The sequence below is a fragment of the Scyliorhinus torazame genome, chromosome 8, assembly GCF_047496885.1.
Source record: "Scyliorhinus torazame isolate Kashiwa2021f chromosome 8, sScyTor2.1, whole genome shotgun sequence".
Taxonomy (NCBI): Eukaryota; Metazoa; Chordata; class Chondrichthyes; order Carcharhiniformes; family Scyliorhinidae; genus Scyliorhinus; species Scyliorhinus torazame.
In genome coordinates, this window is record NC_092714.1 from 70976768 (window position 1) to 70992595 (window position 15828).

Sequence of the window (15828 nt, forward strand, 5' to 3'; positions counted from 1 at the left end):
ATGGCTTCCTGCTGTGGAACCGCCTCGTTGAGCTGCCAAGGTACTGACACAGTGTGGCAACACTCTGAAATTCTTCAAAAGAACTCACGATTGTTTAATTGCCATTTTATTGACCCTCATTGTCTACCTGCCGCTGCCAGGCAGGTAGATGCGGCCACATTGGGAAGCCATCCCATTGTGCATCTTTCAAATTTTGTCCCTGGATCCGCCTCCAATGTTCCAGCCACAGGGCTGGGCAGATTCCACCAGCCATTTCTCATTGAATTCCCCACCATTTCACAGAAACACATTCTGTTCTTCCAGTTGAGATCTCATCGGGCTGGCAATTCTTTTCCATCCCCATCCTCTCCCCCAAGGGAAGGAATTAAGTAGATGACAAATGGTTATAAATTAAGTTGGTTGAATGTGGGGCGTGGGGATGGCCCGGTGCCCGTCTTAATTAAAATTCTGTGGGCCCACTAACCTCCATGCTCACACTCCCTATATTCACTTCTGGCATGCAAAGCAGTACAATGATTGCCTCTTTGGACAATCTACTGAAATAGAGCATTAATACTCCGCCTCTCCAGCCACGTGTTCCTCGGCTTTGCGCCATCGCCATCAGCAGGATTTTCCATTCCCGCTGCCGGCCAATGGGGTTTCCCATTGTGGCCACTCCATGCTGCTGGGCAACACGTGGGCAGAGGTGTGCTGACAGCTTAACGGAGAACCCCGCCGGTGGAGATTGTATTTACTTAAATTGCTACACTGTCCTTGGGTGTAAAATTCTACACTTAGCACTAGTGGAAATAATTAGACATCAAGCTTATTTTGGGAGCTTATTAGAGTCATACTTCAATGACAATCCTGACTACCATTTTCACTTGCAAAATAGCTTTACAAGCTGGGGCTTGTAGAATATTCTTTCCATAATTTCAAAGGTGTTACTTCATAAATCTTGAACATCCTTTTCTCCATATGTTAGATTAATTACTTCAAAGTCAAAGACCTGTGACTATTAACTGTTTCATGGTTCTACTGTACAGTGTTGGAAAAAATAAAAGTTTATTCGGCCAGGATAAATCATCCCAGGGTGGATTCCTGGAGTAGACATAGTTCTGGAATAGACATTTTAAACATTACATAATAGCTGATCTGTATGAGAAGCTCCAAGAGAAATCCTTCGGCTAGGGGCTGTGGATAACCTGCAGAAATCAAGATGCCCTCATATTCTTTCGCACATGCAACTTTCTAACTCTAACTGGTATTATATCTGGAATATGCTGTTCTTGCAACGTCCAAATGCTTCACTCAGATTATTAGTCAGAAAACCAAAGTGTTATGTCTACTTTCCAAACTCTCAATATTAGCAAGTCAAGCAGGACTTTTCTGTGGTGGTCAGAATTCCCCATTATCCTGGCAGCGTTATGTATTTGTGCACATTCTGATCACATTCACTCGTTACAAGAAACTTATCACTTAGTGAAAGCGTAGATTGCCTGTAAATGCCAGATAAGCAAAGGTTACTATCAAATTCTCCCGTGCTTACCACTGACTTTAATATGTCAATATTGGCCTACCCGGTATATATAAAGTGAATTAATGAATCTCACACGAGGAAGCTCATGGACAATTTTATTTTTGCAAAGTTGGCTCATTTTTGCTGCAACTGTCTCTCTGCTCCTCTTCCTCCTCACGCTCTGTGGTAGTATGTATTGGGGGTCATGTGGGACTGGAAGCCCTAATGTCATTGGCTGACAGATCCCGGGTCCTGGTTGGCCGTTGACCTCATACTCCGCCCTGAAGGCGAAGTATAAGAAGCCGGTGCCTTCCCCCGCAGGCCAGTTTACTATCGGGCTGCTGGGGAACAGACACGCTTAATAAAGCCTCATCGACTTCACTCTGTTTGTCTCACGGAGTCTTTGTGCGCCACACGCTCTTTGGGAATGATCGAGCCAAATTCATTCTAAGTATGGTAACGAGCAGGATCTGCCGGGTGGTTCCCGACTGCTGACCCGGTGAGGCCGTCATCAGTATCGGGCGTTAATTAGGGCACCTAATGATGCCACAGACTTTACGCCGCGGACTCACTGGGATCTGGCAGCTACCCGCTAACGAGGGGGAGTAACACTTAAACCGATCTCGCAGAGCAAACCCTAACCAGCACGCAGCCATGCCAGACCAGCTCCGCGATTCGGAGATGTCGACCTGGCCCGGCTCATGGACACATTTGAGTCCAGGAGATATACCCTGTTCCCCCGAGGGGGTTGGAGGGTCAGCCACAAGTCAGTCAGTGCCGCCTGGGAGGCTGGGAGCCAGTGGCAGCAGCCGTCAGCTTGGGAAGTGTCACCAGGAGAACCACTACCCAGTGTCACAAGAAAATCAACAACCGCCACCGGGCCACATGGGTGAGTTGGCATCGGCCACCTGGCACTGGTCTCGCCTTCCATCATACCCCCGTGACTCTGTGTCTGGCTCCACTCCCCCATTCCCCCCCAACACAATATCGTGCCCATGCCCCACCCCACCCATGCCTGGCAGTGGTACCCACGCCTGTTCCCCAACGTGCCCCCCCTGCCCCACCCGTGATGCCTGAAGCATTCGGCTCACGATGCCCCCCTCTTGGTCCCCACAGGAAAAGTTGGCGCACGATTGGCGGGATACGGCCCAGACACGCCCTACGAAGAATGAGCCCTGGGGATGGCCGAGGACAGATCGGTCACCGAAGTCGAGCTTGGCCTATGCTGCAGAGGTGAGCATCCACCGGCCCGCACCCAGATGACCTTTCACATGTGAGTTGTTCATGTCAGCATGATGGTCCTTCCCTCTCACTGACCACATGTCCTTTCTCCTGCAGGATCGCCAGCTGGCAGTACCAGCCCATCCAGGGTGCCCCCTCCTTACCTCCCAAGAGAACACCTCGGAGGAGAGCTCTGGGGTGCCATCATTGAAACGTCACAGATATCATCTGCACATTCCACCAGTGCAGAGCCATACATCTTGGTGGGTGCAAGTAGAGGACAGGCTTTTGGGGCATGGTCGGATGAGCACCACACAGTTGCTGATGCATGTCAGGTGGAGACAGTGAAGTCCAGGGGAGACAGCAGTCAGAGGTCTGCTGGATCCCAGGACCCAGCTGAATCCCAGTCAGATGCTGAACCTCTGGACCAGGCTATCCTGGAGCTGAGGCAGTTGATGGGTTGCACCCGTGAGATTCAGAGGGGGATGTCAGCGACACTCCAGTTGGTCTATAGCCGATTGGAAGAGTCCCAGAAGCTGAGGACACCGGAGATAGTGGCGGCAACGCATGGCACCGAGGCCAACACTACTAAGGTGGCGACCACAGTAGAGAGCCTGGAGCACGATGTCAGCACCATGAGTGCTAGCATCCAAGGCATGGCTCAGTAAGTGACGGCCAGACTGAGCACCTTGACAGCATGTCCAAGTCCCTGGGGGACATGTCTGTGCCGCAGGTGGACCTTTCTGAGGCACTGTGGAGCATGTCCCACATGCTGTGGAATGTGGCCAAGTCTCAGGCGGACCTTGTCGGAGCGCTGCGGAGCATGTCCCAGTCTCAGCTGGGCATCGCTGAGGCACTCCAGAGCATGTCCCAGTCTCCGAGGACCATGTTACAGATGCAGTGGACATTAGTGAGGCACTGCAGAGCCTAGCCTGGTCACAAAAGGGCATCACCGAGGGCATTGACATCATGGTGTGGGCATTGGGAGCCGCTAGGACTGACAGAGCCAGATAACGCAGGGGATCCGGAGCTCAATCAAGTTGCTCCTCCATTCCATGGTGATTCCAGGGCCCTACAGGCACCAATCAGGAGGAAGGATCTCTGGAGGCCAACCCAGAGCCTCCCTACAGGGCGATGACGGCAGTCGCCAGCGCTTCCGAATCCAGCCCCACCCCAACCCATCCCGCAGCCCCCCCCCGGTCAACATACACACCCTCTGGTGGATTTCCCCAATGCCGTGGCCCAGTTCTTGGGTGTTAGATTGTTGGCTGCTGCCTCTGTGGTGTTGAGGTCCGGGCCTCACAGCTTAATTGGGATGCTAGGCAGTAACAACCATCTGTGTCATGGCACATGTACCCACAGTAATCCACTTGGGAACTGTGAAGTGCTCACATTATGAGAATTGCCAATTTCCCATCAGCTATTCAGCTGTAAGGCCAATGGCCACCATGGCCAGGGGAAGTTAAAGTGACCTGCACCATATTACCACAGATGGGACTCTGTCATGGGGGTGTTTGGTAGGACAGACAGGCAGCAGCTGGAGCTGCCCCTTTTATGGGTATGCACAATCCGGGGGGTAGCATGCCGGGCCCACAGGCGCTGGAGCACCCGCCCCCGAGCCCAGGGTTGACACCCCTACTGATGGTGGCTCACCTCCCGCCCCCTGACCATGGGTCATCCGGCAGCGGCCCCAGTGCCCCTGGGCTGTCTGTCTGATTTTGAAGCTGGCTACTCACCTCCTCGGATCCACACAACCATTGCATTAGGTTCACGTTTTTAACTTGATGTACTGAACGGCGCCCAGTGACCACTCGCTGGGGAGACGGTTAGATCACGGGCAACCGCTCGATAGGGGGTCCTTCCGGTTAATTGGTGATTATTGTATTCTTGCCACGCCACGGCCTGATCCAGATCTCAGCAACGGGGACGGACCAGTTAGATCAGAAAGCAATCTGCGCCCGGTGTGGTTCCCGATTTCGGCCTCACCCATGATCTAACCGGCCCGCTCATTTCCACACTCAGCGTGACGAGGCCGGTAGGTCATGCCCTCTGTATTCATTCGGGCAGCATGGTAGCAGAGTGGTTAGCACTGTTGCTTCACAGCGCCTGGTTTGATTCCCGGCTTGGGTCACTGACTGTGTGGAGTCTGCACGTTCTTCCTGTGTCAGTGTGGGTTTCCTCCGGGTGCTCCGGTTTCCTCCCACAAGTCCCGAACGACGTGCTATTAGGTGAATTGGACATTCTGAATTCTCCCTCTGTGTACCCGAACAGAGGCCGGAGTGTGGCGACTAGGGGCTTTTCACACTAACTTCATTGCAGTGTTAATGTAAGTCTACTTGTGACACTAATAAAGATTATTACTATTTCCATCTTTTCTTCCAATCTTTATGCCTTTTTCCTATTTATCATGCCACTTTTGGCCTCAGCTACGTTTTCTCTCCTTCTACTCCCTTGCTGGTCTATCACTGACACAGCAGAGAGTCAGATATGCTGGGCAATTGAAGATAAAATAAATAATCTTTGCCAGCAATAACAAATTTTATCTTCAATTGCTGTTGTATTTTGTTTGTTTCGCATTTGTTCTCACCATGGCAGGTCGGCAAGGAGCTGTTTGGTGATGCTGACAGAAGTGGCAGTAAAGAAAATGGATCCAATTGAGGAATGCAAAATAACATCAAGCAAAAAAAAGTAATGAAACAGTTTGACTGAAGTAAAACATATACTGGGGACAATCTCTTTGGATTTTTCCCATGTGCACTGAATCACCTGAGCCGCATATTGGAAGACTGAACAGACTGGAGTTCATGTCTATGTAAAAACATGGTTTGTTTATATGCACGTATTCTGCCCATACTGCACCCAAGCAACTGGAGACACCTGGATGCAGGCCAAAAGGCAAAAAAATACAATAAAAGCAAAGCCACAGATCTACCTAAGTGTGAGGCAGGAAGGAGACAGCAAAATGAATCTCCAGTAAGAAAAACATTGCTGGTTGTAGGCAGAGGTAAGATAATAGGGCACCCCAGCTATAAAGGGTTAACACCAGAAGCACACAATAGTATAAGTATCTGGCATATTTAGGGTTAACTGAGTACCCTGACGTAAGAGAACACATGACTCACACCTAGGGGTCAGTTGGACAGAGCTGTGTGCACAAGCAGCATGAAGACAGGTCCTTGTTGAACCTTTTACTGTATATATGTTCATTGTTCTTGTTGTTAATAAATACATACAGTTAACCTACTTAAGACTACAAAGGCTTCAATAAGACCTACTGAACGATATCCAAAACATTCTTAATGTTGATACAATTATGTTGGCAGATCACACGACCTAAAGAGATCTTAAAAAGAGCAGGTGCTCTTGCCTCATGTGGATATACAAACTTTGTGAAGGTAAAGGGACCAGACAGTCATGGTGGCCAATGTCACCAGTCTCCCCTGAGAATAGTCAGCTAATCCACCCTGACAACTATATTACCCAAACCCATTGAACCACACTCACTTCCTATGCTCTTGCAGGCTTAGGGCATGTATAACCAGAAGCAGCAACACCTAACCAGTGAGGAACAGCTGGCTGCATGTTCGTTCCTTATAGACAGGGATGAGAGTGGCTGAAGACAAAAAGGTCTGAAAATTAGGGGCCAGAGCCAATAAAGGTCTGAAAATGTTTTGTATACATAGAGCACAAAGCGGCAGTCACTGCAGCGTGAGGGGCCAAAACATTATAGCACCTATTAATCATGTGCAGTGAAATAAAAAATGCTTTCAGGCCACTTCAAATGAGTGAAATTCTACAAGTATCATGAAATGAATGCAATTGGGCTCATGTATGAACTCTTAATCTAACAGATCTGACTGGGATGCTGACTTTCTAGTTACCTCATTATAAAGGAACAGAATGCGAACCCTACTGAAGTATCAGTGACACCTGAGAGAGGGGAGGAGGAATGGGTGAGGCAGGAGTGTGCGGGAGAGGAGGAATGAGCAGAGAAAGAGTGGATGAGTGGAGCTGGATTAGGGGGATATGGGCGGGGGGGAGGTGAGTGTGGGAACATCGGAAGGGAGTCTGCTGTGAACAAATAAAAAAGAGGAAGAAAACCATTGGGGAGACAGGAGTCACCATCATTAGAGTGACCATTGCTGAGGCCATGGGCAGCAGCAAGGCTGAAAATTTCCTCTTGCCTGATCCTTGTTCTCATGTCCCAGTTCCACTTCAGCCCAAGGTCTCTACTGATATATAAGCTGCACCCTCGTAAGCATGTAAACGTACACCTCTTACTCTCCTCATCACAGTCCTACCCTTACGACTTTCTCCTTTCCGTTACCTGAGAACTGAAACCTGGCCATACAGTGGTGGAACAGCAAGAGTTGATAGGGTTGGAAGATATTGAAAAAGAAACAGCGTCACTCAATTTCACAGCCACCAGCTCAGATACTGACTCCGCGGGTACTTTAGAGGATAGCTTAAATGTGGAAACTGGATGTGGTGAGACACGAGGTACAAGTGGCCTACAGCCAGGGCAGGGGCAAAAAGGGTGTGATACACAATCAATTATTGCAAAGACGAGGTTAAAGCATAACTGAAGGCTTTAATAGACTAGAACTTAAGGATTTTAGCGGTCTGGAGGAATTTTCGGAAGTTGGTGTCGTGGTCCTGCTGGTCATAGCGGCAGATGGTGACGTTATCGAAATACGGGAACGTTGCGCGCAAGCCGTACAGGTCAACCATTCGGTCCATCTCGCGTTGGAAGACCGCGACCCCGTTCATGACACCGAAGGGAACCCTTAAAAAATGATAGAGCCGCTCATCTGCCTCGAAAGCAGTGTATTTGCGGTCGCTCGTGCGGAGGGGTAGCTGGTGGTAGGCGGACATGAGTTCCACTGTGGAGAAGACCTTATAATGCACGATCCTGTTTACCAGGTCGGATATGCGGGGGAGAGGGTACGCGTCCAGCTGCGTAAACCTGTTGACTGTAATCAATGACCATCCTATGTTTCTCCCCGGTCTTTACCACCATTACTTGGGCTCTCCAGGGACTGTTGCTCGCTTCAATGACCCTTCCCTTAGTAGCCTTTGGACCTCCGACCTGATGAAGGTCCTGTCCTGGGCACTGTACCGTCTGCTCCTGGTGGCGATGGGTTTGCAATCCGGGGTGAGGTTCGCAAACAGGGAAGGGGGGTCGACCTTAAGGGTCGTGAGGCCGCAGACAGTAAGGGGGGGTATAGGGCCGCCGAATTTGAAGGTCAGACTTTGCAGGTTACACTGGAAGTCCAACCCCAGGAGTGTAGCCGCGCAGAGGTGCGGAAGGACATAAAGGCGGAAATTGTTCAATTTCCTTCCTTGGACTGTGAAGTTTCCTCGGCAGAACCCCTTTATCTCCACTGAGTGGGAACCGGAGGCCAGGGAGATTCTTTGATTTACAGGGTGGGTAAAAAGTGAACAGCGCCTTACCATGTCGGGGTGTATAAAGCTCTCCGTGCTCCCAAAGTCGATCAGGCAGGACGTCTCGTGGCCGTTAATGGAGACCGTCGTCGTTGCTGTTGAGAGTGTTCGATGTCGAGTTTGAGTCACCAAGGCCAGGCGCAGTGAATTTTGATCGGGCAGTGTATAGTCGGCCGGGCTGGGGTTCTGGGGCCCCATCCAAGGTGGCGTCTCCCATGGGTCGCACATGGTGGTCGGAGATGGACAAAATGGCGCCGCCCATCCGTCCAGCGCGGTGTCCGGGGAACAAGATGGCGGCGCCCATGGGCCGCACGTGGCCTAGGATACAGGGGTGGCGGTGACTGCTGGGCGATTGGGGCCCGAGGAGAAGTTTGCTGTGGCAGCCCGGAGTCGCCGCTGGAGACCGCGGCCGCCGCTCGTGCCTGGCAGACCTCCACAAAATGGCCCTTCTTGCCGCATCCTTTGCGGACCGAGCAGCGCTGGCAGGGGTGCTTTTCTTGCCCGCATAAGGAACAGCGGGGCCCATCGGTGTTGACGGGCCGCCTTACAGCAGAGGCCTGCGGGGACAGGGGGAAGGTCTGTGGGGCTGCCGCTGCGGGATTCCACGCTGCCCAGGGGGCCGCCGTGCGGTCGGGCACGTAGGATTGTGCATTCCTGGAGGCAACGTCCATGGACCCTGCCAGGGCCTGTGCCTCCCTAAATCCCAGGGTGTCTTTCTCTAAAAGACGCTGGCGGATCTCTGAGGAGCTCATACCTGCTACAAAGGCATCCCAGATTAGGAGTTCCGTGTGGTCGCTTGCCGAAACTTGCGGGCAGCCACAGCTTCTGCCCAGCATCAGTAGCGAGACGTAGAACTCCTCCAATGATTCCCCGGGGCTTTGTTGTCCTGTTGTAAGCAGGTGACGTGCGTAGACCTGAATTACTGGGCGGATATAATGTCCTTTAAAAGTTTGATTGCTGCATCAAAGTCTTCCGCCTCCTCGATGAGGGTGTAGATCCCAGGGCTTACCCTTGAGTGCAGGAGATGCAGTTTTTGCTCCCCCGTGGGTGTGCCTCCAGCAGTCTCAAGGTAGCCTTTGAAACACGCCAGCTCGTGTTTGCCGCGTGGGGACTGAGTTGCAGACACTCCGGCTTGATTAGGAGATCCATCTTCTCCACTTAAGTGTAGTCTATTAAATTGAGACACGATCAATTACTGCAAAGACAAGGTTAAAGCGTAACTGAAGGCTTTAATGGACTAGAACTGTTCCCCAGCAGCTCAGGTACAGAATGAGGGCTGCTGGGACGGCACCGACTCTTATACCCCGCCTATCTGGGCGGAGCTACATACTATACAGCCAATGGTAAACCCCCAGGTTTGACCAATGGAACTTCAGCCTCTCGGGTGCTGCAATACCTGACAATACCACAGGGTGCATGTACCATAAAGCCATAAAATATAGGAGCAGAATTAGGCCATTTGGTCCAATGTGTTTGCTCCGCCATTCGATCATGGCTGACATGTTTCTCATCCCCCTTTTTCTGCCTTCTCTGATGTAACCCCTTATTAATCAAGAACCTATCTATCTCTGTCTTAAAGACACTCAGTGACTTGGCCTCCACAACCTTCTGCAGCACAGAGTTCCACAGATTCACCACCCACTGGTTGAAGAAATTCTTTCACATCTCAGTTTTAAAGGACCGTCCCTTCAGTCCGAGGCTGTGCCCTCGGGTTCTAGTCTTTCCTACTAGAGGAAATATCTTCTCACGTCCACTCTATCTAGGCCTCTCAGTATTTCTGTAAGTTTCAATGAGATTCCTCCTCAATCCTTCTAACGTCGGAGTATAGACCCAGAGTCCTCAACCACTCCTCATATGACAAGATCTTCATTCCTGGTTTGCCGGAGACTGAGGGTACATACAAGTTCTACTGCCGAGGACTCAGATAACAAAGGTGATGCAGCAGCCTGCATAAGAAGACTGGTGGGTATTCACAAATAAATGTGTGGTGCATTAGCAGGCGGTCACTATCAAGGATCATCGAGCAATCTAGCACCAACTTAACATAGGGCTTTGCATGGAGGGTGGAGCCAATATTTTGCAATAAGGAAGTGGTGGTCAACTCTATTAGTATACTGTGTGCTTCAGTGGAAGCTCAAACTAAAGTTATGCAAGGTCAGTTATGGAAGCTCAGGTCAGTCATGGAAGCTCAGACACCGTTCCTGCAAGCTGAACATGTAGCCAGTCAAGCTCAGGATCATTTGCGCAGATTCATTGGAATCAGGACATTTCCTTCACTACACATCGTATCATTCTCTGCAGAATTTGACAACTTTTTACAAAATGATAGAAACCACCAAACAAATCTACAATTGCAGTAACAGTCAGTAGAAATCAATCAATGAGCAACTAATGTGAGAATATGTGACAATCCTTTTATATTAGCTCATGGTAGGTCCTGCCTGCTGCTGAACACGTTATCAGCTTTGAAAGATTAGCCTGCGCATTTAGCTCCAAAATGGTGTTATGGGCCAGGGTTTAGAAAACTCCAAAGTATATCATGGAATTCACCTTACCTACAACTGTTTATTCATTTTGGTTACGATGAGCATAAGGGTCTGCCTTTCAGGTGTTATTCAACCAAGGCCTTTTAATCGAAAACAAAGTTTATTCTACGAATGTAGTTAACATTTTTATAAACACACACAGTAAGCATTTTTATTAACGACCAACATGAATACCCCACACAGCTACAGTACGCTATGTATAACCCTTAATAAATTTCCCCCTTATACTGTTCCAATTTAATAACAAGATCCCATAAACCAGAAACCCTTTTCAAAGGTGTGGCCCAGCACACAGCACTCAAGACCTGGTTTGGATGCTCTTGTGTCCTTTCCAAAACAGCAGGTTTGAATTTCTTCCAGAAAACAATTATTTATTTTCAAGTTATCAAGTAATCTGGAAACAGCTTTTAAAATGCAAATTGAAAAACACTTATTTTTCAACCTGTGCTGTACAAATCAGTTCAAACGCAAAACAAAAGTAAAACTCAGAGCCACAGCCCACTACCACCCCACAATGACATCACTGAAGCCATGTGATAAGACAAAAACATTTCTTAAAGGGACACTCCCAAGACAATGGCAGCAGCGCTGGTATCAGATCAGCGTGCAGGTATCAGGATTTACCGACGCCATATACTTCCAGCGGATATGTACATTACCTGCTCACGCTAACAACTTAACCAAAATGGTATTTAGCATGGTTCGAACCTTAAGTATATGTATCTTTCAAGCAACATCACAAAATAATTGCCCCATTGTTGTTTGTGGGACCTTGTGTGCAATGGCTGTATGTATTATAGATTACAACAGCACTTCAAGGATGAATCAAGGGCAAAGGACTATAATCTTAAAATGAGAGATTGAGGTCATTTAGAAAGGAAATCATGAAACACTTCTCCATTCAAAAAGGTTGGAAGATATCTGGAATTCTCCCATCCAAAAAGTTGGGATGTTATGACAATTGGAGCTATCGTGATTGAGATCGATACATGGAATCACACTGAGCAAACAGCACAGGAACAGGCCATTTTTCTCAAATGATCAATGCCAGTATTTATGCTCCACACCACCTTCCTACCAACCCTCTTCATCTAACCCTATCAGTATACTCTTCTATTTCTCTCTCCCTCATGTGCTCATCCAGCTTCCACCTAGGTGCATCTCAGATATTTGCCTCAACTACTGCTTGTAATAGTGTGTTCACATTCTGACCACTATTCAGTTAAAAATGTTTTTCTGATTTCATTATTTGATTAGTGATTATCTTATTTGACAACTCATAGTTTGTGACTTGCCTACAAATGGAAACATCCTCTCTACGTCCAACGTATCGAACCCCTTAATAATGTTAAAGACAGCCAGCTCTCTCCTCAGCCTCCCCTTTCTAAATGGAGTCCCAGACTGTTGCGTCTTTCCTGATTATTATAAACTCTCAGTTCTGGTGTCATCCTTTTTAATTGATTTTACACCTTCACCATTACCTCCAAATTCTTTTTTCTATATTTTTATAATACTGAGACAAGAATTTTGCTTCAAGTAAAAGTTGCAGGAAGCAAAAGCCAAATAAAACAAATGTCAAGCTGGATCATGAAAAAATATCCACGAGACACAAAAGGCACGTGAGAAGGAACTCGATTCACAGTCGAAAGACAAACTGCCCTAGCCATTGAACAAAGGACAAAGAACAAAGGACAAAGAACAATACAGCACAGGAACAGGCCCTTCAGCCCTACAAGCCTGCGCCAATCACATACCCTATCTAGGCCAACCGCCTGTATCCTTCTATACTATCCTTCTCAGTTGCTTCTGCACTGTAAATTCTATGATAATCAGACTATGATGAGTTCTATACCCCGTCTGTTCATGTGCCTATCCAGATAAGTCTTAAAGGTCGCTAACGTATCTGCCTCAACCACCTCAATTGCCAGTGCATTCCAGGCCACCACCACCCTCTCTCTAAAAAACTTCCCCGCACATCTCCACTGAACCTTTTACCCCTCACCTTGAACCTGTGCCCCCTTGTAATTATCATTTCAGCCCTGGGAAAAAACCTCCAACTGTTCACCCTATCTATACCCCTAATAATTTTATAAACTTCTATCAGGTCGCCCCTCACCCTCCGTCTCTCCAGGGAGAATAATCCCAGTTTATTCAATCTGTCCATATAGCTAATACCCTCCATACCTGGCAACAGCCTGGTAAACCTTTTCCGTACTCTCTCCAAAGCCGCCACGTCCTTCTAGTAGTGTGGTGACCAGAATTGGACACAGTATTCCAAATGTGGCCTAACCAACGTTGCATATAATTGAAACATAATTTTCGAGCTTTTATAGTTGATGCCCCGTCCTATGAAGGCAAGCATGCCAGATGCTTTCTTCACCACCATTTCCACCTGTGCTGCCACTTTTAAGGATCTGAGGACCTGCATGGCCAGATCTCTGTATATCTATGCTCCTGATGTTCTGCCATTTATATTATAGCTCCCACCTGAATTGGATCTACCAAAATGCAGCACCTCACATTTGTCCGGATTAAATTCCATCTGCCATTTCTCTGCCCAATTTTGCAGCCTATCTATATCCTGCTGTATTCACTGATAATATTCATCACTATCCGCAACTCCTGCAACCTTAGTATCATCCACAAACTTGTTAATCAGACATGCTACATTTTCTTCCAAGTCATTTAGATATAATACAAAGAGTAGAGGTCCCAAAACTGATCACTGCGGAACACCATTAGTTACAGACCTTCACTCTGAAAAACACCCTTCCACTGCTACCCTTCTATGGCCAAGCCAGTTCTGGATCCATCCAGCTAGTTCACCTCTGACCCCATGTGATCTAATCTTTTGCACCAGCCTGCCATGAGGGACCTTATTGCTGGTGCAACAAACCTTTATTGGGCCACTCCATTACTGGATAGTTAGCCAGTGAAGGTGGAGGTGGACCCTGGGACAGCTGTCTTGCTGGTGCAAGAGACTGTTTACCAAGAAAAGCTCTGACATATTGCTCTGTAGCCCTAGAAGATGGTGTTAAAACCTATACTGGAGACGTTGTTCCGTAACAGTGCAATTATATGGACAGCTGGCAGATTTGTCCTCGTGCACAGTCAAAGGAAATTATCCGGCTCTATTGGGAAGAACTTAGCTGGAAAAGATCAGATTAAATTGGGCCGAGGTAAATCTCATGACATATTCCAAATCAGCCTTACCCAAAATCTTGGAAGGAACATGCTTCGAAAATGGGAAGCATGAAGGATATCCCAGTAAAGCTGAAGATCAAGGAAGATCATGCTAGATCAGTGCCATATGCAATCAGGCCTAAGGTTGAGGCAGAATTAGAATAGCCGGTCAGAACAGGAGTCCGTAAAATCATTAACTTGAGTGGTTGGGCTATGCCGATCGTATCTTTGATGAAAAGACGATCTGTACGCATTTGTAGCAATTTTAAAGTCACTATTAATCTTTACTGTGTACAGAACAGTATCCTCTACCCCTGATTGATGGCCTATTCGCTGGGTTGGCTGGAGGCCAACATTTCAGAAAAATCGACCTCAGTCAAGCATATCAAATGAATGTGGATCAGGATTCACAACAGCTCTGATTATGACACATAAAGGTTATTTCGATACAAAAGATTACTATATGACATCACTCCAGTATCAGCGTTGTTTTCAAGGAGCTATGGATAAAATCTTAAACAGATTAGATGGAGTCCAGTGTTACCTGGATGACATCTTGGTTACTGGGAAGAATGAGGAAGAACATCTCGCAACCTAGGTGCCACACTCCAGAGGTTAAGGATGAGATTTCTAAATTCTTGGAAGTGCAGGGTCGGATTAGGACAAGTCAGCATGGATTTAGTAAGGGGAGGTCGTGCCTGACAAACCTGTTAGAGTTCTTTGAAGAGATAACAAATAGGTTAGACCAAGGCGAGCCAATGGATGTCATCTATCTTGACTTCCAAAAGGCCTTTGATAAGGTGACTTTGATAAGGGAGACTGCTGAGTAAAATAAGGGCCCATGGTATTCGAGGCAAGGTACTAACATGGATTGACGATTGGCTGTCAGGCAGAAGGCAGAGAGTTGGGATAAAAGGTTCTTTTTCGGAATGGCAACCAGTGACGAGTGGTGTCCCGCAGGGGTTCAGTGTTGGGGCCACAGCTGTTCTCTTTGTATATTAACGATCTAGATGATGGGACTGGGGGCATTCTGGCTAAGACTGCCGATGATATAAAGATAGGTGGAGGGGCAGGTAGTATGGAGGAGGTGGGGAGGCTGCAGAAAGATTTAGACAGTTTAGGAGAGTGGTCCAAGAAATGGCTGATGAAATTCAACGTGGGCAAGTGCGAGGTCTTGCACTTTGGAAAAAAGAATAGAGGCATGGACTATTTTCTAAACGGTGACAAAATTCATAATGCTGAAGTGCAAAGGGACTTGGGAGTCCTAGTCCAGGATTCTCTAAAGGTAAACTTGCAGGTTGAGTCCGTAATTAAGAAAGCAAATGCAATGTTGTCATTTATCTCAAGAGGCTTGGAATATAAAAGCAGGGATGTACTTCTGAAGCTTTATAAAGCATTAGTCAGGCCCCATTTAGAATACTGTGAGCAATTTTGGGCCCCACACCTCAGGAAGGACATATTGGCACTGGAGCGGGTCCAGCGGAGATTCACACGAATGATCCCAGGAATGGTAGGCCTAACATGGTAGGGGCAGCACGGTAGCATTGTGGATAGCACAATTGCTTCACAGCTCCAGGGTCCCAGGTTCGATTCCAGCTTGGGCCACTGTCTGTGCGGAGTCTGTACATCCTCCCCGTGTGTGCGTGGGTTTCCTCCGGGTGCTCCGGTTTCCTCCCACAGTCCAAAGATGTGCAGGTTAGGTGGATTGACCATGATAAATTACCCTTAGTGTCCAAAATTGCCCTTAGTGTCGGGTCGGGTTGGGTTGCTGGGTTATTGGGATAGGGTGGAGGTGTTGACTTTGGGTAGGGAGCTCTTTCCAAGAGCCGGTGCAGACTCGATGGGCTGAATGGCCTCCCTCTGCACTGTAAATTCTATGATAAACATACGATGAACGTCTGAGGATCCTGGGATTATATTCATTGGAGTTTAGGA